Here is a 24848-nt window from a genome sequence, read left to right on the forward strand (position 1 = left end):
TAAGGCCCTCGAAGGGTCATTAAAATCATATGAACCTTTCAGAATTTTGTTTTCAAATGTAAGCACCAGTCCACATACATGCTTACAATATAGCTGCATGGATGCTTACGTAGGTACATAGACACATAGCAATTAGGTTGCATATTTTTCCACTCATCAGATCTCTTTAAAAACTATTTAGTTGCGTTTTAAAGCCTTTGGCCTTCCAAAGCAAATGGAACTTTAATTTCTTTTCCAGGCCCACAACCCAGGTTTCCCCTTTGCGTTTGTCCACCTTCACCAACAAGAGTCTTGTCCACCTGCAGATTGCAGTACGTATCTCCTGAAGGGTAGAATTGGCGGCCAGTTAATTTTATTTTGCACCATCTCTAATTATGGAGATTATTCTGCTTTTCATTTGAAACATACAGCAATTTTTCACTTAGCTTTGTTACATCTTTAATTATGACCTTAGATTTAGGTGGTATAATTTTTCTTTAAGAGATATGCCAGAACTCAAGTACTGACATCTCCAGGTTTCATAGAAATTGCAGGGATCATAGGAATTGAACTTGATAATTACCCCAATATTTCAAGTCAGACAATTACCATATAAAATAATTATGGGTTGTTGTTTATCCAAATTCACTTTGTGGGTTACTGTAGGTTACAATATATGATGTTATATAGGAATAGAGATAGAAAATACAATATACCTAAACGCAAGGTTATTCAACCAGATGTACAAGGAGTGCCAAAAGACAAAGAGAGACACCTCCTTCCCAAAATATCTATGCAAAAAATAGCAAATACAACATTTCCAGTTAAGGCATGTTCAGATCAAGGGTTCTTTTCCAATGTCTCTTTAGCCACAGAAATTTTCCCTATGAGACTTGCAAATATGCAAGGATTACAGTGGTACAAATAGGAGCAAAAATGCTCTTTGCACACCTTTTGCATGAAACCTTCAAAAACCAGCTCCTATCATCCATATAATCTCTCTTCTTTTACTAACAGAAGCAGTCTTAGCCAGCATTTCATCACATTCCTTGGCACACTTATGGTGATTTAAGCTATAAACTACTACATGCTAAGGTTTCTTTCCTCTGTGTAAAACAAAGCAATTAACAACGTCCAAAAGAGAAGTACTTTAATATCCTATAATTTGATTAGATTTTGTGTTCCTCCCCCTCAAAATGCCAACACTTTTGTTATCTCTTGCATGTAAAGATGGAGAAAAAAATTACTTGGCATGATTTCCGTCATGTTGATTCTTCTGGGTTCTCAAATATTATGATCCATGGAAAGTCTGGATTCATGCTTACTTCTACTCTTCATTAAGTCAGTTGTAGTTGAATTGCTGGTAGGGCAGGCTGCTGATACAGTAGGTGGGCATGCTGAATAAAATACATACCACAGCTGTACCTGCACTTGTCAGAGAGCCAACCTGCTTTACGCCAGTCTGTTCTCCACTGCTTCCTGGTCATAGCCCATCTGTTTCTGAATTCATAAAATGCTGAAGAACACAAATATCTGAACCTATTATAGGTAACATGCTTCAATTAAATTCTGATTGTGGAGCTGTATTTAATAGACTAACATTGCTAATGTGCCTCTTCCAAATTTGTCAATAAAATAGACACCTGTCCTTACGTATTTCTGGGGAATTCAGAGGCTTTTCTATGTAGTGACTTCTACATATGGTGCACCTGGCCAATATTCTTGCAGTTGTGAACAAAATCAAAAACAAAACTAACTGCCAAACCAGAGTATGGAAGGTTACTAAGACAGATTAGATAAAAACCTACATATAGGGAGAGGTTCCACAGTAGGAGCACTTGCAGGCGAAGCAAGCCAGACAGCTATTAACCTGAAGTTTACCAATAGCTTAAAAGACTGCTTCACTTTTCAGTTGGATTCAGTGATAACATATAATGATAGTGCACACAGAAATGACAAAATTAATAAAAGTTTACCTTGTACATATAATTTTTGCACTGGGGGTGAAACATTCAACTTCACAAGGTCAGTTTCATAAAAACTAAGAATTAAAGGAACTCAGCAGGCTGTCAATAACTGATTTAATAGGAACAGACTTTAAACAGAAAAAGTAGGTAAGGGATATATCCCCAGGAAATTTGCTGAGAATACCTGGAGTACCTATGATTAAACTATCTGTCCTCTGGATGTCATCATTGCTCTTTTTAAATGCTGTTGGTTAAAGGTGTATTTATGTAGAAGATGACTGTAGTCCTAAGGAAACTGGCTTGGGTGCATCATTTCTGGTAGCTTGGGGCATTTCTAATTAGAATTGAATACACGTGAGTGTGGTCCAGATCATTACTATTAATGATAATCTACAATGAACCATTTTCTATAATGTAATGCGAAAAAAGGACCCCCTGTGCACATTCCATTTGATGTGAATTCACATCTCTGCTTCAAGAAGCACTTTATGCCTCTTCACAAAAAATTTCCATCTTTCCATATGTGCAGCTGAGACATAGCTGCCAGTCAGCAATTGTGTTTGCAGTATTTGCAAAAATCTTTCCTTTAACATGGAACCAGAATTAATAATAATAATAAAAATAAATTAAAAAAAAGGTTCTGGGTTTCTCCAGGGAAGGAATACTCCATTACTGATGATGTGCCAGAGTAGAAAGAAAAAATTTAGAACACACCTTACTGTGGCAAGATCAACCCTGAGATATTTGATGGAGAACACAGAGCAAAGTGGGGCATTGCAGATATCTACCCTATTTCTAAAAGACCTTTTATAAGATATAACAGTGATAGAGTCTAAACAGAAGCAGATCCTAAGATAAACCATTCTCCCAGCATGAGGCATAAGGTTTAATCCAAATCTTCTCAGTACTTTTAAAGTCTAGATGAAACCCAAGACAAAGAAGGGCGTGCTGCAGAAGCCATATAAACACAAGTATGATCTCCTTCTCCCTTCTGCATGGTCATTGCACACAAAGTGAGTTGTTGTCAGAGAGCTACATGGCACCAAAAGCACCCACAGCTTTTGCAGAGGAATTACTATGGAGTTTTCCTAGAGAGAAGCTGCCTAAGTTGTACAAGATAATGCTTAACATATTCCTCCCTAGCAATAAGCATTCTTCTCTCACAAAATCAACCCAAGTAAAATTTTGCATTGGGTGAGGGAAACCTCAGCCTTTTGCCCAACAGCTCAGCAGGTAGCACACCAACTTCTGAGGAAAAAGGCCAGTTCCAGGGGACCTTACTTCTATTTAAAGTGAAACACAACAGCAGGTCACAAAAGAGGAATAAATGACTGGGTTTTTCTCTCCCAAGGAAAGGATCTCAGCCATGAGAGGAAACAAGGTGGTCTGCCCTTGCTCTGTCTCTTTAGCCCAAACAACCGTTTCCATTTCATGTACGTAGAAAGGCTTAAAATAAAAAGTTTCTTACCCCGTACCCCAATAGACTCTAATCAGAAGCAAGACAATGCCCTTGCCACATTTTGGAAGGATTTCTCCTTGGTTCGTTTTTGAAGAAAGATGTCTCTATCTCTGCCTTCAGGACAAGATCTCTATTGTCAGGTAAACAGCCTAAATACTACAGATCGTACCTATTAGCTCGCTTAAACACTGCTCCACACTCAGCCTGCTGGGGTTTTGTTCATTTGGCAGCAGAGGCAGTGCACGGACAGGTAGATCTGAGCCCCTCCACCTGCTTGTCACACTGGCAGGACATGTGCCAGCACTGATCTGAACATGACAGAGCTATATTATTTCAGTATTGACGGGCTCAAGCTTTTAGGGAGCTTACTGATTTGGACACAGCAATGTGTTATTGTGGTTTTATGGCTTTCAGATCAGAGCTGGCCTTGGTTTCACAGACAGACTCTGCCCCTAGAGAAACCCTGTGGGCCACGCAGGGCTGTGGAAATGTCTCACTGGGAGTCACAGAGTCAAGTCCCTTGGACGATGTGCACTTTAGCTTCTCCCTGACACCTTTTCCTGAATATCAAATATTCTGAGGAGCTGTGTCAACTCGCTTATTCCAGCTGGTGCACCATTTTGTAAAGAAGTATGAAGCAGCATTATTAAAAATGGGTTTTAGGGTGTTCGGTCTATTGTGTTTAAGCTTTCTCTGAAGATGCAGAAACATGGTTAGAAAAATAACTTTGATGTGCTGCCCCATTTCAACACTGGAGTTTTGCCTTGCATGTTAATGTGTATGTTTTCATGCCTCAGCTACATTAACTGTACTCCTTTCCTGTTTCTATTTATTTTGGAAGCAATATATGTTTACTAAATCAGTTGAAAAGTGTTAATGATCAGTTCACAGAATACTAATGTGGATTTAAATTACTTTCACATGAATCAAGACAAATTAAAAAATACTATTTGATCATAAACTGCTTGAATCCTTCTCACAAGAATTCCAGGATCTCGGAATAAATATTCCTTCTTTTCATTTTGTTAATATTTCATTAGATATTTAAATTGATGGAAAAGGCGTGGGGAAAAGGATGTGTAGATTATCTCTAGTTCAAGCAAGAGGAGAGAGTAAAATAAACCCTCTGTGTGTGTGTGTACGTGTGGCAAGGGGGGAAAGTACCAAAACCAGTTCTACCAAATGCAGTATTTCTTCCACATGCATGAAAAGGAAGGAGACGTGAAAGCAAGCAAAAGAGTTGTGACATGGGTACAGCTAACTCCGACTCATAGCATTTTATTCAGTCCTGAGAAATATGTATGCAGGCTGAAGACAGGTAACCTGCCTGGTCATACGTTTCCAACAGAAATTTTGTATTACTTCCCAGAAAATTCACTGAAATTTAAGCATTCTCCAAAGATTAACAGATTTCAGTGACACTTCAGCTTGATCCTGCCTTGGTCTGAAACAAAGCTGTGTTTCAGATCTGCCTTTCAACTATATCTAAGGATGTATGAACTTTGAAACTACTAAATTCCTACAGTTTTTAGTAGAGGAGAGTAACCCAATTTAGTGAGCTCCACTGGGGAAAGGCAGACAACTCAGAGACACGGCACACATTCTGTCTGGGAGCAGTGTGCTAGCTAAGCCCATATGTCATACCCATCAGCCATACCTGACAAAGAACACACAACCTCTAGCAAACCAGGCTTCAGTACCTTTGCTGTGCACAGAAAGTCATTTTACTTTTCATCTGTCAAAATCTGTGCTTTCCAGGCTCCCAGGTATTGTAAGTTAACATCACAGTGCTTTGTTATACAGGAATACACAAATGCTACTCTAGCAAAACACTTCTTATGATAATACATGTACAAATAGTGGCTTTGCTGGGCAAGTCAAACTAACATCACTGAGCAAATCAATACTGGAGGGTAAAAGCAATTTTGCTGGGATAATTGAGCCAAGATGAGGGCACTCGCTAGATCCTAGTGCAGTGAAGCTGCTCAAGCAGAGCAGCCGGTGGTGCAGACCGGTATTGGGCACGATGCCCCCTACTTTCTCTCAGTAGAAGGCAGATAGCTGATGGCAGTAATGCTAATCATTACACCTGCCTTGTACGCTGACCAATGAGGAGCTAGTGGATACTAAGAACTTCTCTCTTTGCTCACCTTTTCATTACCCATGAAAGCATAAGCACTGGCACAACATTGCCTTAATCGGAGTTGTCCTGAATTGTGATTTAGGAACATGATCGGACAGGGATAGGCTTCTCCACTACTGCTGTGCAGAGTCCAGGTAGAACATTCAGCTGTTCCTGTGCTCTTATATTGTATTTTTTATATGAAAACGTAATCTATCATGGATATTTTATGCATTGCAATTAAGACTCATCTAGGAAACTATCAGAAGGAATAGGCTCTCCAACCTACTCTATTTCATTCAAGACAATTTTATCTAACCAATTTTTAACAAATTTAAAACATTGCCCATATCTACTCTGGCTATAAGGCACTGGTAATCAAGTCAAGCACCATTGACTATGAGAATAGTGAACTGTAGAAAATGACTTCTCAGCATTATGTAGTGTCACAGCACAATTTAAATAACACGTTCATTATTCAAGGTCTCATAATTTGTACATATAGAAATAGATACAGCGAGCTAAAAGAGGATTTGAACAGTTAAATAAATAAGCGACCTGTATCATTACAAGTGTATTGTACATTCGTTAAATATCTGTTTGTTGGAAAGCCCTTCCAAAAGTAAATTCAGTAATAAAAAGTGCTAATATAGGATGAGAGATGCATATATAGTAGTGACATCTATTACATATTGACACCACTTTTAAATGAATGAACAGAAGGTTTGAGAGAAACTGTGCTTTCTGGGTAGGAATCTCAGACATTATTATTATGTTGATGTACAATAGGGCTCTGACAATTTTGATTACAGAAATCTAATATTAAAGTCATGCTCTTTCTGTAATTTTAGTGGGTGTCAGGTTGGTTTTTTCTGTGCAAGGTGAAACTTATTGCAGAGGTTGTTGTCTTGATTTTTATATGCATTTAGGTGATTTCAAAGTGAAATTGTTGCAATCACATTCTATCTGACATTTCTAGTAGGAGCATATCTGAAGAAGAACATTATATAGTTTTTTTTTCATAGTACTCAAAGCCAGTTTCATATAATTTCCTGTAACTCAGCAATTTCAGACTATACTTAAATGCGAGATATGAAATATAAATATGACATGACTTTATATAGAGATAAAATGTATAGAGAGATAATAACCTGAGCTGTTGATAAGTCATTTCTAAGGAAATTTACCAATTTGATATATACCTTTATGTATTTTTAAAAGGCCAATAGATTTAGCAAAAACTAGTTCACAAAGACGAACTAAATGACAAAATGACAAACACAAAGAAAAAGACAAACCAAATGTTACCCATCAATTGTTGCCAAAGCAAAAGAATTTCAGAACTTTCCTGCACCTGATACTTGCCTGTTTCAGACCTGTTAGCTGTGTCTGTTGAATTTAAATTGTGAGCAAGAGTTGAGTTTACGCCATGCTGTTACGTATCCCAGCAGAAAACACTTTCTGCTGAGAAAGCCTGTGTCTGTAGATGGAGCCACTGCAGGCAGCTGTATTCCCTTTCATAGTGAGGAACGGATGAGAAACATGGTCTTCTGCCTCACACAGGAGTCAGTCCTTCAGAGGCCTGGTGTTTCTGGGGTATTTCTGAGCTTATTGTTCATTCAGTGCCACTTCACACCCTGTTTCCTCTGGGAGAAAAACTGGCTGTGTATGTAGGGAGGATGCTACAATGGTCCCCCAAAGTACCACAGCTTGGACGGGCAGGAGATCAGGCTTATGAGCGTGTTGTGTAAAACACTTCCCCTACAATGCACCACAATCTTTATACCATAAGGCTGGTGTAAACTGGCTTTACTGAGGTGAGCTGAACTGGACAAAGTTGCAGTGGATTTAGCTTCATGTTATCTGCCTGTTAAAATAGATCATCAGGCCATGTCTCTGAATTAGTGAGCATACTCTACGTTCATATGCCTCCTCCACTGTGTTGCTTTTTTGGAGAGCTAGCTATGTACATGAACATGTCCCTGTAAGTCAGGCAAAAATCCATCTTGGCCCAGTATCCTGCCTTTGGGCTAATAGCAGGAGATTCTTAGAGGATGAGAATAAGAAACAGTTCAAATCAGAAAACCCTTAGTACACCCTCTCAGCTTCCAGCGTTCAGCTGCTCACAGGACTTTCTGAACCAGAGCTTGCCAAAGTACCATGATGCTAATAGTCCTCCGTGGACCTCTCGGCAGTGACATCTCTTATTCTTTTGAACTTGTACCATCCTGAGGAATGAGCTCCACAAAATAATTATGCCCTGCATGACAAAACTTTGCTTTAAATTCCCTGTGTGGTCATGCCATTGGAAGGCATATGCCCCTTAGGTCTCGTATCATCAGAAACAATGCATTAGTCACTCCTTAATTACTTTCTCCATGACACTCACTATCACGCACATCTCTGTCTTTTCCCCCTTAGTGAATCCTCTGAAGGATCTAGATTATTTACTGTCTCCTTTTTATTTTTCCCCATCCTTTTCTAGTTCTATCCATTTAAAACAAAATAATCATCAAATACAAGACTCAAGATGAGGGCACACAAGAAATGTGCGCAGCATAGATTCCAGCAGTCTGATTTGACTGGTCTTTCTTGTGACTAAACTATACGTTAGTGAGTGTGCCAGCCCTAGAGTAAAAACCAAAATAACAAAATAGCACTGGCTAACAAATAGTAGTAATAATAAACAGATTAGTTTCTCAAGGAACAATGTGAAACAGTAACAAAAAGGTGGAATTAAAAATATATATATATTTCTCAAACAAAACAGTCAGTTCTTTTCCCCAACTTCTAGTGAAAGCTTATTTGTTCTGGGAGGAATTTCTCAAAGAAGTTTACCACTTCAGGGGAATAAGAAATAAAGGAAACGGAGAGATGACTCTCCAGGTCTCTGTGATACAGCAGACAATTTCATCTGCTCTGCTATTGACCCCTTGAGCAGGGTTTCAGAAAATCCACACATTTAAGGAACACTACATGACAGCTTATTACTTGCTACAACTGTCACTTATATCTGGCTACAAGTGACTCAGCTGAATAAATATCCTTTCATACATTATCACGTATCTGTTAGCTACAAGATTGGTTTTCTTATGCGTGGTCAGCACTTTTTCTCTTCTGAAGGCAAAAAATAAGGTGCATTTACACTGAAGAGCTCAGTATTTGAATAACACATTTTAAGAGGCAGCTGCACCTCTGGGCTCTACCCAAGCACCTTTGTCAGGAGTTGGGTGGGCTTCTCGGTGTTGCCTACTTATTGCTGGCAAACCCTTGCTATTCCTCTCCTTCACAAGAGAATCAAGGCACCTCTTTGCTAGGAGAAAGCATGTTTGCAGTCACAGTTAGCTAATAGGAGGCAAAATCTGAGCAAGACTGTGACAGTCTGCAGCTGGGTCAGCTTGGGCCTCACACAGCCTACATGACCATCACAAAGTGCCTTGTCTTCATTACAGTTTTCTCTTTTTCCCTAGAGAAACAAAACTTCCTAATTTTAAAAATGGCTTTTGTACAGCTGTTGGTAACTGATTTAACAGACAGCAATTGAGGCTACTTCACTGGGATCTAGAGTTGCCTTCTTCCAAGTACCCTTAAGACCTTTCAGCCTTAATGACCTCCAGAGTCAAGCAACCAGCCTCTTGTCTGGTGCACAAATGCCATGCAGTGCCAAAAACCCAGGCAAGCTGTCAATAGTTATGCAAGAATGTACATCCAGGTATCATGCCCACTGTAACTGAAAGCATTGCTGTTTTCTTTGATCTTTTAAATCAGTGGATATTTGGATAGTCTTCGAGGAAACACTAATATGCCAAGTCTCCTCTGTTATCATTAAGAAAACATCAAGCAGGTCTAGCAGGCATCTCTTGTTCTGCTGGTTTAGCTCATCTGAAAGCTCTGATGTCAATTGTCAGGTAGCTGTCGCAAATTCCATGAAATATGTATGTGAAAATAACTTCTTTCCCTAGGCTTTGGAACAGAGATGGAAAAATGGAGTCTACTGTCACTTATTTGTGACTGCAGAGATGTTTCAAACTTCTTCTCAAGCAGTAAGGAGCTCACATCCAGCCCCAGTGAATGTCCACCCTGGTGCAAATGCAAATGTCAAGCGTTGCCATTTCCTAAGGGCAATCCTTCCTCTGTCACAGCTGCAAACCTCCTGGTTGGACTGCAGGGCCCTCATGCTGTCAGGGCTACCTCAGATCCACGTTACAGGGCCAAGCGAGAACTAAGTCTATCTATAGAGAGCCTTCTTACCACCCCCAACGTTTCCTTCTTTCTTACTCTCACCTTTAAAAGTGAGCACGGCTGTTTATGTAACAGAAGTGATGCAAATTTGAAGGATGAGTCCTCAGAGCAGTGGGAAGACACTAATGTCTATCACTAGTGCAAGCCTAGCAAATCAGATTAGCAAGCCAACACTGGCAAGCTAATTTCTTGCTGGGACAAAGACTAGCTCATCCTGCAAGTTCTGCAGCCCAGGATACTGAGTACAAATGGTAACATTCACACTTACATGGGCAGATATAATCAGCCATGGTGTGAGGTAGTGGAAGATGAAGTCTCTTCTCTGGTGGGAATTTTTTAGAGCTTTACAGGACCTCATCACAGGGTGTTCGTTGGTGTAGGCAAGGACAGACTATGTAAACCAGTGTCGATGCTAGCTTGTGGACTGGCATGTACAGTGATGCAGTGAACAAGGAAAAAAAAAGGTTCTGTTAATCATATAAATTTAGATGATCTGTGAGAGGGCTTAAATACAGTCTCTGGAGTTGATGCTGTGAAAAAGTGGGACAGCAGTTTTTGACCTAGACAAAATGAAGGAGCTACAGACATAGAGAAATTAACAGCACGTCGAAGAACCACTTGGATTGGAAACTGGGGCTAAGATGACCCTTTGGAGAATCTGTCACTTGTTGTGATCAAAAGAATGTTGAGAAGCAATAGCATAATATCTAGTTAATATATGGGAAACATTTTTTATTTTTATTTTTTAAACAAGCCTAACATTTTTTTTGTTGTGAAAACATTTAATTGTTGAAAATAGTTGCATTTTTTTTAAATTAAAAAAAAAATATTTGCATTATATTCTGTCAAAAAGGAACACTACACAAAATGTGTAACATTGTAAAATATATTAAAAGCTGACCAAACCATTATTATTGGTGATTATATCTGCATATGGATGTATCCAATTATGATTTTTTAAAATCCCTCTTCACTAATCAGATGGGGAATTGATAGAAGTATATTTATCTGTTTAAGAGAGAAAATACTTCAAATATTTTAAATGTACTACTTTAAAGGTAGGAAAAGAAAAAACTGGCCAAATAACCATTTGAGAAATAAGGTTTGGCCAGTTATAATGTACTATTTGAATCAGCTTGTAAAATGAAGTAATAATTTAGAAAAGGTTTTAATACAGGCAGACACAGTCAGATATGTCAAAAGAGAGAATGTAGGTCACACTAACAACACAGAAGACCATATCCTGAAATGCAGTGACACTGAAAAGGACTTCAGAAAATCAATTTACCATAAATCCCCTATGCAATCCATGGGCTAAGGTTAATGCAATACTTGCATGATTATGCAGGAGACAGAGGTATTACAGGTATGTATCACTGATGGGACCAACATTGTTCTGTCCAGTTCTGGTATCTGATTTTCGAATGATAATGATACTGGAATATTGCAAGGGAATCAAAAATACTCTGCTATATTATTTGAAATTGTGGAAGCATACCTGTGCATGACAAACTGCAGACAGCCACCCCAAGAAAAGGTAGAGAAAACTCATTCCAGTACCAGTGACAGTCCTGACACCAGTAGACTTTCATCTAGGAAGCAAAGCCATAAAAGTAATGAGTGAATAGAAATAGAAATTGGACAAATGCATATTAAAAAAAAAAAAAAACAAACGAGTAAAATGAATAATAGGTTAAAATTAACGACCTGAGAGCAGTGCATGTGATAAACAGATGTCTTTTTAGTAAGAATGAATGCCTTTACAAAAGATGTGCTGCAGCTCACCTGGCACTTCAGGGCTGAAATCACATGGCTGGCATGATGCTAGAAATAACTAGCTGTTCTTAACATCCACAGAGCCACAACATCATAATATAGTGGGGATATTTTGACACAAAGAGGAAGCAGAAGGCAAGAAAAAATAAATGTTTATATTTACATGGTAAGCTGTTTAGCAGTTAGCTTTCAAAACAGTCACCTACATCAACTGAAACCAACACAAAAATACACATGCAACTGCCTTAAAGATGCGAGAAAGAAATTAGGTGTGTGAAAAAGCTTCACAAGCAAGTAGTCAGAAAAAAAAAAGAAGTAATTCTTTCACACATGCACACAGATATAGGCAAGAAGCAGGAGGACTGAAGGAGGAGTAAATGAGCATTTAAGGGTTATGTCATCAAAAAGACCCTACATATTTTATTTACACCTGTATTCAAAATAGTATTTTAAGATAACAGCTCAGCACATCTATTCCCCTGTGTAAGAAAAATAAATCAATAGTAAAAACTGTTTTCAAGGCAGAAAGTTCTGCAGCATTTGTGTTTGGGAGATACAAACCTACAGAACTGGCTTGGGTCCTTGCAAATACTTTCTAATGAAGTGTCAGAGCAACTAATTAAAAAACAAACAAACAACTATATTCTTGCTCATTTACCATCGGCTACCGGAGAGCTGGATGCTGCTACATGAATATTATCTTTGAAAAACATGTTGAGCTAGCCTTGAAAATTGCAACCTACTAAACCTTAATTTAACACCAGGAAAACAAAACCCTTAAAACAGAAAGGACATACAACCCCAGCCAAATTATCACTATATAAAAGGAGGAAAATAGTGCAGATTTTTTTAAAAGAAAGCAAGGCTAGGAGTCTAACAAAGTGCCTCAAGTACAAGCATATCTGATTAATCTAATGCTCTTTCTAAAACAGCTGATAGCCTTCATCACAAAAAGTGACAAAGGGAACAAAATCAACTGGGGAAGTAAAAATCACCAAAAGAGAAGAAGAAGAAAAGGCTTTCAATCGCTTTGACAATGAGGTGACTCAAAGGACTGTGTTAGGTACAGCGTTGCTTCATATGTTAGCAAACAGGAGACAGGGCTTCAAAATCCAGCTGATAACATTGGAATTTGATATAATTATTGTGACTTGTCCAATATTATGAGAATATTATGAACCATTTCAGAAGGACCTAATAAACTAACTAAATAGGCAGAGAGATGGCAAATGAAGGTCACTGGAGAGAGACGCATGTGAATGCTTATTAGAAAGAATTACTCCCATGCATCTGCACTAAAAGGCCTGCACTGACACCGCCTTCAGCCCATACAAAACCGCATTTGTGGGTACTGCTATTGACATTGCTGAAGAGCTCTGGTACGGAAATGAAATGCTTGTCTGGATCAGGACCTACACTGCATTTGTGCCTGTGGTGGGGGGAGGTGGAACGGAGTAAAACTGTGGGCAGCTGGCTGAAAATCTGTTCCCGTGCAAGAACAGGCAAAGAAATAAAGCAAAACAAAACATGTTCCTTCTGCTCCACCATAAACAACTCGACCACGAAAAGAAAGCCTAGGCACAGACTAAACTAGGAAATAGCAAGGCCATTACAATTTCATTTTGTAAAGGAGTGATTTGGCCTTTCTGCTCAGCATAGCCCAAGGAATTGCAGAAATGAAATGGGTCCCAGAAGAGGCCACAGAAATGATAAGCTCGCTGAGGAGAGAGCAGAGGGAGGCTCACCCCCGGTGACGCGTCCATCCACTCCCTGCAAGAGCCGAGGCCGGCATCGGGAGACTCTGGTAAGAAGCTGTAGTGAATTACCCCGGGGACGGGTGGAAGGGAGCCGTGCTGGAGTCACGCTTCCCCGCAGCATGCCCCAAGCCCCTGTGGCATGGGCAAACCCCAGGGATGCTGGGCTGGCCCTGGGGCTGGCGTCAGGGCCCCACTGCAGGGACCGCGGCTCCAGAGGCCTGGTCGGTGCCGGCGCCTCCATCCCCTTTCACGAGGAACACCTGCAGGCACAGGAGCTTTCAGAGTCCTCTTCAGGATAAGGGCCAAGTGCCTTAAGTAAATGTAGCCGAGCTCCAGAGATGCTGGAATAATTTTAGCTTCATTTACGAGAAAATGAGGGCTTCGTGTGTGCTTGGGTGCCCAACTGCGTAGCGAGTTTTAACAAAAATGTCCATTTTAATAATGGAAAAAGAAAAAAAAACACATTTTATTATAACTAAGTTTCTGAAGATATTTGGTGACAAAACAGCAATTGTGCAGTATTTGCTGTATAACAAGCCGACGTGGAACAGGATAAGGAATATCTGGGTGCTTTACGTTATGCTTTTATGTATTGAGCATTGAGCTTGCCTAAGAGCAAAACAGCATTTGATTTGTGCCTAGCAATAAATAGAAAAAGGATTGCCAATTAAGAATGTGGGGCAGCTATTTTTAACGAAATGTTTTTAAACTTTTGGCTAACTACGAGAGAAAGGCACTGCCATCTGTTGGGGAAAAGCAGCCAGTTCAGGAAACGCCGCTTCGCCTCTCTCTGCTAGAACAAAAGCCCCTTTAAACGCACTGCGTGGCCAGGCTGGTTGGGTGCAGCAGAAACTTTTGCTGGTGAAGAGGAAGGAGAGGTCAAAACAACCCTGAAGCCCTGAAAGCCGAGCCGTGGCACCGAGCAGCACCAGCTCCCCGCAGCAGCCCCGCCGTGGAGGAGGCACAGGGCTGGCCGGCCTCAGCCCCCGCAGCAAAAGGCAAATCCTTTCCCAAATCCCTCCCGTGAGTCAGCACTTCCCATGTCCAGGCTTTACACTCGAGTCTGGTGTGGGAGGAAGAGAAACCTGAGCTCCACGAAGGGGTAAGCCGGCAGGTTTAGGTGGTCTGGCAGTAAGCGGGGCTTGCGGAGTTTTCACTCGGCATTTGCAGAGTGGCGGTGATTTTGCTTAAAACAGGCAGCAGTAGAATGGCAGTGGCCAAACGCAGGTTTTGATACTTCAAAAGCCAATTTAAAATTTAAATAAACAGCACGCGTCTTATGAATTATTGACTTCCACCAGCCTTTTTGGAGATGTACATACATCCTCGCACCCCCACACACACAGCAGCACAGACATACCTGTGTGTATCAGCTGAGTGTTTTAGCTCATCATGCTTTTCTGTATCTATTTAGCATGTTACTATTTTCATTTACAGGTCAGGGTAGGGCAGTAGATATCAAATATGGACATTTTTTTGCCCAGTGAGGGACTTACACATCGGCTAACATCACACTGATGGTTATTCAACAGAACTGCAGTAGCCGCTATTTTTGCTCCATTCCCACAGCAGCAATAAAACAGTAGCACAAAACAGAAAGTGACACACCAGATACATTGAACAGCAGCTGCCCTTAAAATCCAAGCAGCCCCCATGGACTGATTTGCCATTTGCAAATAGCTCCCTTTTTTTAATTATTATTTTGTATCAAGGGGCAGTAATTAAAGAAGAGAGGAAAAAAAAGGGATCATACTAGCACAAAGAGCAAAGATGAAACAGCAAGACCAGAAATACATTTCCTCAATTGAATAAAAGTGCTTTGAGAGATGGTGTGGAGTGGAACACATCATTGAGGTGTTTTCTTTAAGAAGAGATTACCAGAAATAGCATGTGGATGGGCTCACGCTTCACTATTCAGTTCTTGTCTGATTGGTACAAAATCCAGTTTTTAGTCAATGTCAAGGCAAGCAGTTGTATATAAAAGCTACATAAATGGCTAAAGCATACATCAAAGGTGCCCTTGGGCAGGCTTAACATGTAGACAAACTTTTGGAAAAAGAATTTTTAAAATGGATAAATATATTTTGAACTAAGCCAGAAAGACTTATTTTCATGGTGATCCATGCTGCCCTGTCTTAAGTACTGCACACTGTTAGAAATGAAATGAAAAAGCACTTCTCTGGTACAAAAAGGGAGAGAGACTTAGAAGAACCACTTGCCCAAGTACTCTTCTACTTGTAAGAAGTGTACTCTGATTTTTTTTCCAGCTGAACTCTGTAAGTCCAACCAAATGGAATATTCACTTTGCTGAAGCGAACCTAAAATTATATAGGCTTGGATAGCAATCATCATATTGTATGCAAATGCCAGGGCTCCTTCCTGAATAAATGCACTTAAAAGTATTCAATGGAACAATTGCCCATGGGGAGACAACTGAACAACACTTTCAGGCTCAAGATGATACACAGGCCAACCAGAACCAGAATTGGAGCTAAAAATATTCAGTGACCCTATCAATGCATAGCTTGTGATACCAGCCTTTTTTCATAACATATGTTCACAGATATGTCATCATCCTCTGTTGTCAGACTAGTGGCAAATAAAGTCTTGCAAATTTTCCTAGATATTTCACGTCTGCTTGTGCCAGCAGTAACATTAACTGCTTGCCTTTTATTCAGCATGTCTGGCATGTCCAAGTAATTCTCAGTCAAGATAAGATCTTGTGCTTTCAGTGTTCATATGCTTTTTTATTTTTATTTAAAGTTGTTTTATTATATTTATTTCTTCTGACCTAGGAAAGACATGATTCCCTTTATATATTACTGCACACACCCTCAATGGTTTAAGAATCAATTCTTCCCTTTATTTAATTTCAACACACAAAACAGACTTATCTGACACTGGATAAATTTATAACTATCAGCACAGCAAAGCTCAGCTAAAAGGCCTGTCCCCAGTACTTCAGGCCAGGTGATCTGGAAATACTTCTCAGCTCCTGTGACTGTTCTGTCTGCCTGTCTTCAAGACGTTTTTTTGCTCCAATCTCAGGAATTCTGAGTACAGAAAATTCAGTTTCAAAGTGCCAGAGCAAGTGAGTATGAACTAGCGTTAGTGGCTGGTACCCACTTCTAAAACTCTTTCATCATACCCCATAAACAACTGTATTGCTCAAAATTTATTATTCTACCTAGTCAGGCCCAGATCAGCAAAAGAGGTAAACATGTGCAGAACTTGACATCTCAGTGGGATGATCCAAGTGAATAAAGATAGAATTGTATTAAGAAAGTGTACTGTCAATGCTCACAATAGGGCAAACTCATCCACTAGGTAAATTGCATTTACCTTAGTGATGCTATACTAAACCTGCAGATTTTAAGGCTACGAGTTAGTTTCCCTGATGCTGATGGGAATTTTAACCTCAGTCAAGGAAGAGTCTGGGCCTGAAGGAGCCTGAAGAAGCCCATAATCACTAGCAGGTGATGAGTGTCTGTGCTGAATGATCCCATTTAAAATCCTGCCAGGCATCTATTTGCCTCTTCAGCCCCTTAGTTACTTTTGTGCATCTGGCCTTTGTTATTTGGAGAGTCTTTGGTTTACTCCTCTTTCTATAGTCTTTTGTCTTTGAAGGGTTGATTTATTACTATCTGATATGAGCTACATAATCCAGCAAAATTGTCTGGCCTGAACAGTTTATAGTTCTACTCAAGATTTATGTTTTGCCCATCCTTCTAAGGAAACTACTTGCTTTCTCTTCTTTATGATTTTAAATGTTTGCCTATTCAGAAACAAAACCCTTTTTTAGGAAAGGATATTAACTTAAAATCTGCATCACTTTAAACTCGGAGATGCCTCATTTTAGGAGATGCATTTTGTAACATAAAACCACACACATGCTTCCTGCCATTCATGTTTCCCTGTGTTTTTCCTAACGTGCTCTGATTGTTCCTACTCCTTACCCCAGCTCCTCCTCAGAACTTCTTCACCTTCTGCATAGACTTCTCTTTCTTTTTTTTGTTACCTCACCTTGTTTAAAATACTGAGGCTACCACTGTTTTCATTGGTCTAATCCTGTCATTCCCTCCCTCTTGAATCTCTGTGATCCTTTATCTTCCACTGCCTGGGATAAGGGTTTTACATTCAGCCCAGGCATAATTGTCTCCACAACTGCTTAATCTCTCACCCGTCATCTTCCACTCACCCCTGGTGACAGACAGACATCTCATCCCCAGTTGATCTACCTCATCTGTGGTGATATATCTCAAAGTCTCACTTTTCCTCACTTTCCTCCCAAATGTAGATGCTACACGAAAGTCCCTATGAAGGCAAATGTTGTGAAAGCTCCTGTAAAAACGGATTGTTTCTGATGAAATGATGAATGCTGCAGTTTAACCTAAATAGCTATTTTGCTTATCAGTAAATGTTTCTATTAAAACATCACAAACAGAATTCTGTCCTGCACCTTGCTGGCACTTAGTAGGGTGCACATGCGACATATAAACATATTTTCCTGAGAAACAGTAGCTTTAGGCCTACCTGTGCATCCTCCACTTGCAGAATTACATGGGGAAAACCATGAGCAATTCTGTAGCTCTGAGAGCTGTAAGGCAGGGAAATCCAGCCAACAACGTATCACCTCCTTCCAAAATTGCACAACACCTAAACTGCCCTGTATTACCTCTTTTTGGAGCCATCAGTCTGCTGGAGAGTTGTAACCCCTTCACAGCACCATTGCACCACGGAATGGCAGCAAGAACAGATCTGAACGCTCAGTGAGTCAATGAATATGTGAAGAGAGGAAATGGAACATGGCCTGTTTTTCACTTCTGCAGAAGTTCTGGTCCCAGCTGTTGGATCCAAAATAATTTTGCTTTGGAAGACAGTCAAATCGGTACTTGAAGAATCCCAAATAACAATCCCAAATAAAATCCCTTCAACATCCTCCGCTTTGTGGTTACACTCATAAGCAAATACAGAAAGAAGGCTAAACGCAAAGTTTTCACACCAATAAAACACCCAGTGAGAATGCTGTGGAAATTAAAAGGCTCTGGAAACTCAGGTGACCTTTATTATGGACCCTGTGAATCACCTATATAGCTACTTCTCTTGCCTCAGTAACTTTTCTTCAAAGGTGTCAGAAGTTCTGCAACCTCTAAATGCTTCAACACCAGGCACAGATTCTTGATGTCTTTTAACGATCAACACATTAAGTTCAATGACATTGACCTCTTCAGCAGTGCTTACTATGCACAAAATATGATAAAAATAAACATTTTTAAGAGTTTTTTTTTTAATGTTTCATTTCAAACCAAATATTTCTGGTTAAGACAGATAGTTCAATACCTATCTTAGTTGCATCAAAACCTTTTTAAGGTTCATAATAATCTATTTTTATACTTAAAAAAAAAAGAAGTGATGAATAATATTACGTATGTAAATAAATATTCTTAAACCCAGAACACAATCAAAGGTGGCCAGGTAAGCTTTACTGCCCTCAGCTAAGCTATATATGAGATTTCTGGTGTGATCGTTCACATTTATGATGACTCTCAATCCAACATCTGCTTTTACCACATTGGACCGTGAATATTTCAGATCAACAACTGAAATCCAGTTGTGTTGATGTCATGAACTCTATGCACTCTTCTTGAAATAACTGGTCTTTAAAAACATAATCAAAATCATACTCATTCTTGCAACAGTGTCCTGAAACGTTCCCAGTTCACAACAGAGCTTTTGTGGGAGAATCCAGCCACCTGGACCCAAATTCCCTAACAGTCTGGGCAAGAGGCATGTGCAGATGGGACCCTCTCCCTTCTCAGTACAACGGCTGGAAGTACAAGACAAACCATAATCACATTCAACACCATTATTATCCCTACTTCTAATTTAATTCTCTTGTGCTAAAAAACAAAACAGACATAAAAAACACACCCAAACTCTTAGTGTAGAGTCTCCCTCTAAAAATAGCGTAACACTTTATATATGGTTAAAAATTCATCAAAAGCCATACAGGCTTTTTTCCATCTTTCTCTACAGAGCTGGATAATTTGAAAAAGAACACCGTTTGTACAAGCAGTACATGTGTGACCAACCATACCTTATCAATTACCTTGACCTTGTGTATATGTCCCCTTTTTACTGTTGGGGATTCCTGCCCTGGTCACTGGCTTCCTTTTCCTCCCCACTGTAGAGGAAGTAAATGGATGAGAAAGAATCTGTGGGGAGCAGAAGGGACTCTGTGGGAAGCAGATGGACTCTGGAGCACTTAACATGGGGAAATCCATATAAATCTCAGACTTTAACACCTCCCACAAAATAGTGGCATATTTCTAGTTATTTATTTTACTAACTTTACTAAGTTAGTATATTTCTAAGTTTCTGATAAGGCTGAACTCATACCAGAACTTCTGAAGATCAATTCTTATTTTTTCTTCGTTGTTTCATCCTCCCACTGAGCATGGATACTACCTGGTGCTATGGATGGAGTTCATGTGCACACGTATCAAAGCCAGAAATCCAGCTGCTCACTTGCACGTGGAATCAAACACAGATGCCCAGACACTGACCACCCAGCCCATGCCAAAGTCCTCAACTTCCACGAGAAAATACATGCCCATGGATTTGAGCAGCTCCACCTGGAGTTTAAAGTATTGCTACTTTCCAAAGAGTACGAAGGAGTGCCCATTCCTGTGTGTACCGCAGAGCACACGGAATTGCTCTCTGTCTACCATTAGTGCAGCCCAATGTGGCTTTCAAACTCCCCATGACACGATGGGGAGGCACAGGAGTGTGTACAGCTACACGGCTTCTCTCCCACAGCCACCAGGGCAGCTGCACACAGCCCTGCTCACATCTGTAGATAAAGGTGTACCCAGAGGACAGAGAATGGACTCATTCTTGCTATACCTACACTTCAAAACTATACCACAGAGCTTAAAAACACAGCACTGAGCAGAGTGAAAAGACAGAAATGAGATACAGGGAAGCTCACCTTAGCCAGGGGGCCTTACATGTACCAGTCTGGGTCACAAATGCAGGGGTTTTTCCTCATTTCTGCTCATTAACACATTTATTGGATAAACCAGTTCAGCCATAAGTAACTTCAGTAGCATGGTCCTTCTTTTTAAGGGTACATGGCATTTCCCATAATGAAAGGAGGATTTATACTTTTAGATAACAGCTTAAGTAAAAGTGCTTTTAAGGAAAGAACAGCAATTAACCAGGAGTATTCTGAAAAAAAAAAAAAAATCACTGGGAAATACTGATTCACAGAACCCTTGCCTTGCCTCTTGCCTTTCTACTTTTCTTTTTTTTTCTTTTTTTTTTTTTTTTTTTTTTTTTTTTTTAGTAGGGACAAAGTCATAGAAATATTCTTAAGAGCTCTAACAGAATTTTCTGAAAAAACACCATAGAGAATAAAGACATTTCTGTATTCAGCTGAGACACTGGAGACCCAGATTCAACTTGGAGCTTTACATGATTTGATTTTGGCCTCTGCACGTCCCAGGTGAATGCCCTGACCAACTGCATGCATCTCAGCCTCTGGTACTGGCCCAGGGGATTTATGCTAGGACAAAGGCAGGAGTGGCACCCAAATCTGCAGAAAAGAGAAATGAAATAGGTGCAAAAAGAAATTTTCCCAAATGAAAAGAAAAAAAATCTCATTCTATAACATGTCAGTCAGAAACTGCTCTAAAACAGTAAGATGCTCAATTCCTCTACTTTAAAACAGGAAAAAGAGAATTTCTTCTCTCGGTCCGGAAACCCCCATTTTCAGTGATAAATACAGTTTAACCATTCTCTTGAACAAAATGTATGGATCATCAAATCCTAGTATCCCCAAGTGTGAGGAAAACTCCCAGTGACTTTATTAAGAGTTTTGTCTTGATGAATAGAGATTTTGGAGTTCAGGAGGTGGCCCTGAAATTTCAGGGTCAGATCTCTTCAGTAGCCCAAGTGAACACAAAACAACCAAGCTCAAAGAAATCACACAGGGCTCTGAAACTCTTCTCCTCCCCCTAAGGCATCATGCAGCAATGTACAAGTTGCTAATGTGATGTGCGATTTGCCTTCTATTCGCCAAGATTTGGATTCCTTTCCTGACCCAAACTATTGTGCCATCACACTGAATGCCACTGTAGCCTAAGTAAATGCCCTAAGATGCTACAAGTCTATCGTTTCTCAGGTTCTGCATTTCCCACGCTGCTTAGATTTACTTGTCACTATTTTCCTGTTTGATAGCTGCAGGGATGAGAATATTAGGAGTGGCAGTCTAATCAGTGACCACTCTGGGCATTCAACCTGTCAGAGCTGAAAATTCATGAATGAGCTGCTGTGGGTCAGTGATAAGCTAACGCTTCAACCAGAGCAGGATGTTCCTCTACACCAGGGCTCTTTAGCACACACCTGACAAAGAAAACAATGGAGTCAACTCCCCATTGCCCCAAAACAACAACAAACAACAACAACGGAAAAAATACAAATAAAAATAATAATAATAATAAAAAACACAACATAAACATAACCCCAAACTAACCAACCACCCAACCAAAAATAAGCAAGGATCAAAGGTCACGCAGTACAGATCTAAGTCTTTTTTTCAGCTTGGTGAAAATATAACAAAAATATACTTCCCATTAGCAACAGTATCATGCAGCTATTGAATGAAAGACAATCTTTTTGGCAAAGCCTTATCAAAGATCTAACTTGACCCTCCCTCACCTAGTGTATCCAAATATGAGATGGGCATAAATTCTTAAAAATCTCATCAATAGCTATTTAAAAATATATGTAAAAACAAACAAACAAAAACCACATACACAAGTACAAGTAAATGAATTCAAATGTTCACATAGCTCAATTAAAGCTCAGCCAGAGATGGGCCTGGGCAGCTATGGCCCCAGTTCAACAAACCACTTAAGCATATGCTTAAAACAAGGTCTGGATCAAATCCCAGTAAGGATTAATGCATATTCGTAAATGCTTCCTTCCTTTGGAGCTCACAGAATTAAATACCTCTGGAAAAGCCTTACAAAGTAAAAGCACAATTTTGGTTGCTTGTTTTTTAAGTAATGCAAGCCAAACAGAATAGTCTAGACTCAGCAAACTCTCAACAGACAAATGGTTATTTTCATTCTATAGCACCTTGTGCAATGAAATTAAAATTTAAGAAAGTAGTCTAGGGTAGCAAGAGGGAAAGATGACAACGGAAGGTGGAGGTTAATGCAGAAGGACTGTCTGAGCTTTCCAAGTACATTATAATAGAAAGCACATGAATTGGATGGCTAAGCCGGTAAATAATGATAAATCAATCTCCTGCTATTTCTGTGGCCCTGCAAGATGCACATGTCCTGACACTCCTGTTTATGTATTAAATTGAGAATGTGAATTGATACGAAGTGAAATGTTTTCTTTCCCTCGAGCTGCTTTTGAGCGTAGATGGACTGATGTTCACACTCCTCTTTTTTTTTTTCTTCTTTTTTTTTTTTTCCTTTGGTTAACCAAAGAAATAAATTCTTGATTAGATCCACTTTATTCATGTTTTGCAGAGAAATTTTTGCCTACACATACAAGTCCTGCTGGGGTAAGCCAGCAGAGACCTATTGACTTAGTGTCGTAGCAAATTACATGGCCCTATAGTCAGATGAAATATTAACTCAAGGGACTGATATTTTCACTGGATCAAAGACTGACTAATGAGAAACAGAATACCGGTTTTCAAAGTGGGTTTAAAAAGTTAGAACAAAACACAGATCACTTAATATACTGCAAAAGTTGCTGCAACTTCCTGACAGTTCGCTTGCCTACAAACCTCTTACCCCTGATTTATTAACATTAGATGCTGTGCCAAGTTCATGTCATAAAGGATAGATGCTGTGTGCCCACGCTCTGCTTGGAACTGCATAAACATGATCATCAACTAGATTTGACACGATAATCAAAACAATGAAAATAAGTTAAAGGTGGCAGGCAATATCCAAGAAACTGTATTAAGAAACTCTGCCTACATTAAGAAAAATAACGTTTGTCTCAAGTGATGGAAGGAAGGACCTGTTTTTTAAAGGAATTCAGGTGCTTGAAGAAACAGATGGGTGCACAGTGGGATTTTTAGAAGCTCAGAGATGGCAACTCCCACTGAAATTGCTGTGTATTAGGCAGCTAGATACTTTGGAAAATTCACATTACCTGCATCTTTAAGCACCTAAATACCTTTAAATATTTGGCCCAAAGACAGCTTACTGTAACGTCATAGGAAACAGAATAGTCCCTGCTCAAGGGAAAACAGTTTATTCTATGGTCAATTAATTTTCAAGCAAGAGAAATCCATACAAGCGATTTGTAAGAAAAATAAGGCCAGAACTCCTGAGCTATGACTTCTGAACAAAATTTTGTAATTGAAAGAAGAGAGATGGTACACAAAGGGATCTTGGGCATGTTTTGGCAAGATTATAATAGAGATGACACTGGTATGGGCTAGGTGCTCGTTTAAAACTGGAGCACGTTTGGAAGGCATGGGTGTTCCTCCTATGGAAAAGGAAAAGATAAATGTGGTACCTCAGAGTTCGTGAAGGGAGGCAGGGGCTGGTAAGTGTGAAGGCTACAGGAGGGACATACACCCTGCGGAGAAGGCAGGCAAATGGACATAGGTGTCATTTGTCTCTCTGGTCCAGAAGAAAGACATCAGCAGTCACAGGTATCATCCTGAGGCTGTTCAGGGATTTCTGAACCTGTAAGACTTTCAGGGACATTGATCTCGATCACTGTGAAGGGAAGGGGACGCTCCAGGTGCCACAGAGGTGAAACACTGCCTCCAAACAGTCTCACTGGCATTTAATTTTCTAATTCCAGTGGTCCAAGAGCAAAATGGGGAGGCCTAGAAAATCAAATCCTGGACAAATATTTTGACTCCTACTTCAGCACACAGAGCCACAGGTAGAGGGCCATCTGTGGCCTGGCTTATATCCAGCCCTTGCCCTCCCAGCCTAAGGTCCAGGAAATCCAACAAGTTTATTGGCTTACCTTTTACAGAAGAAGAAATTAACCGTTTTGGTTTTGCAGTGTGCCACCTTGCATTGGCAGAAGAGGATTTCTCCTGCATCACCAATGTGTATATCCCATCCAAGTCACTTCATTTAAGATGAAAGAAACGAGCAGTGACAGAACAGGGCCCTGAGTGCAAGGCTCCCAGCATAGTGCAGCCACAAGAATTTAACAAGTGGGATTTACTTAACTGGTCACTAAGTGTTAGCATTGCTTTAAAGACATATGGCTGAAAGTGTTTCTCTGGCCGTAAAGAAACAGAATTGAGAGAGCAGAGAAAATGCCTGGCAAGCAGACTCTCTCTCTTTTGTTTAATAGCTCTCTTCAGACTTGTAAGCCTAGAAAAAGCTTCATTAAAGTTAATGGACAAATCTTCCACAAAAAAATGAAGTACTTAAATGCTACAGGTTTTGGTCTGAGCATGCAATTTTTCTCCTTCTTGCTGGGTTTGCCCCAAGATAGCAATCTTCAGGCAGAATTACAAAAACATTGACAGCTTTCAGGCT

At 39.9% G+C, this 24848-nt stretch overlaps 1 long non-coding RNA gene across 3 annotated transcripts in view; it reads right to left on the minus strand.

Moving 5' to 3' along the window:
• The window catches only part of LOC137857896 (uncharacterized), a 193512-nt gene that overhangs the window by 32160 nt on the left and 136504 nt on the right, over positions 1–24848 (minus strand). For all 3 annotated transcript variants that reach the window (XR_011097361.1, XR_011097363.1, XR_011097362.1), the window contains one exon: positions 11268–11361. This is a non-coding gene — a long non-coding RNA (uncharacterized lncRNA). The remainder of the gene's footprint in view (positions 1–11267; positions 11362–24848) is intronic.

Source organism: Anas acuta, chromosome 5 (assembly GCF_963932015.1).
Source record: "Anas acuta chromosome 5, bAnaAcu1.1, whole genome shotgun sequence".
Taxonomy (NCBI): domain Eukaryota; kingdom Metazoa; phylum Chordata; class Aves; order Anseriformes; family Anatidae; genus Anas; species Anas acuta.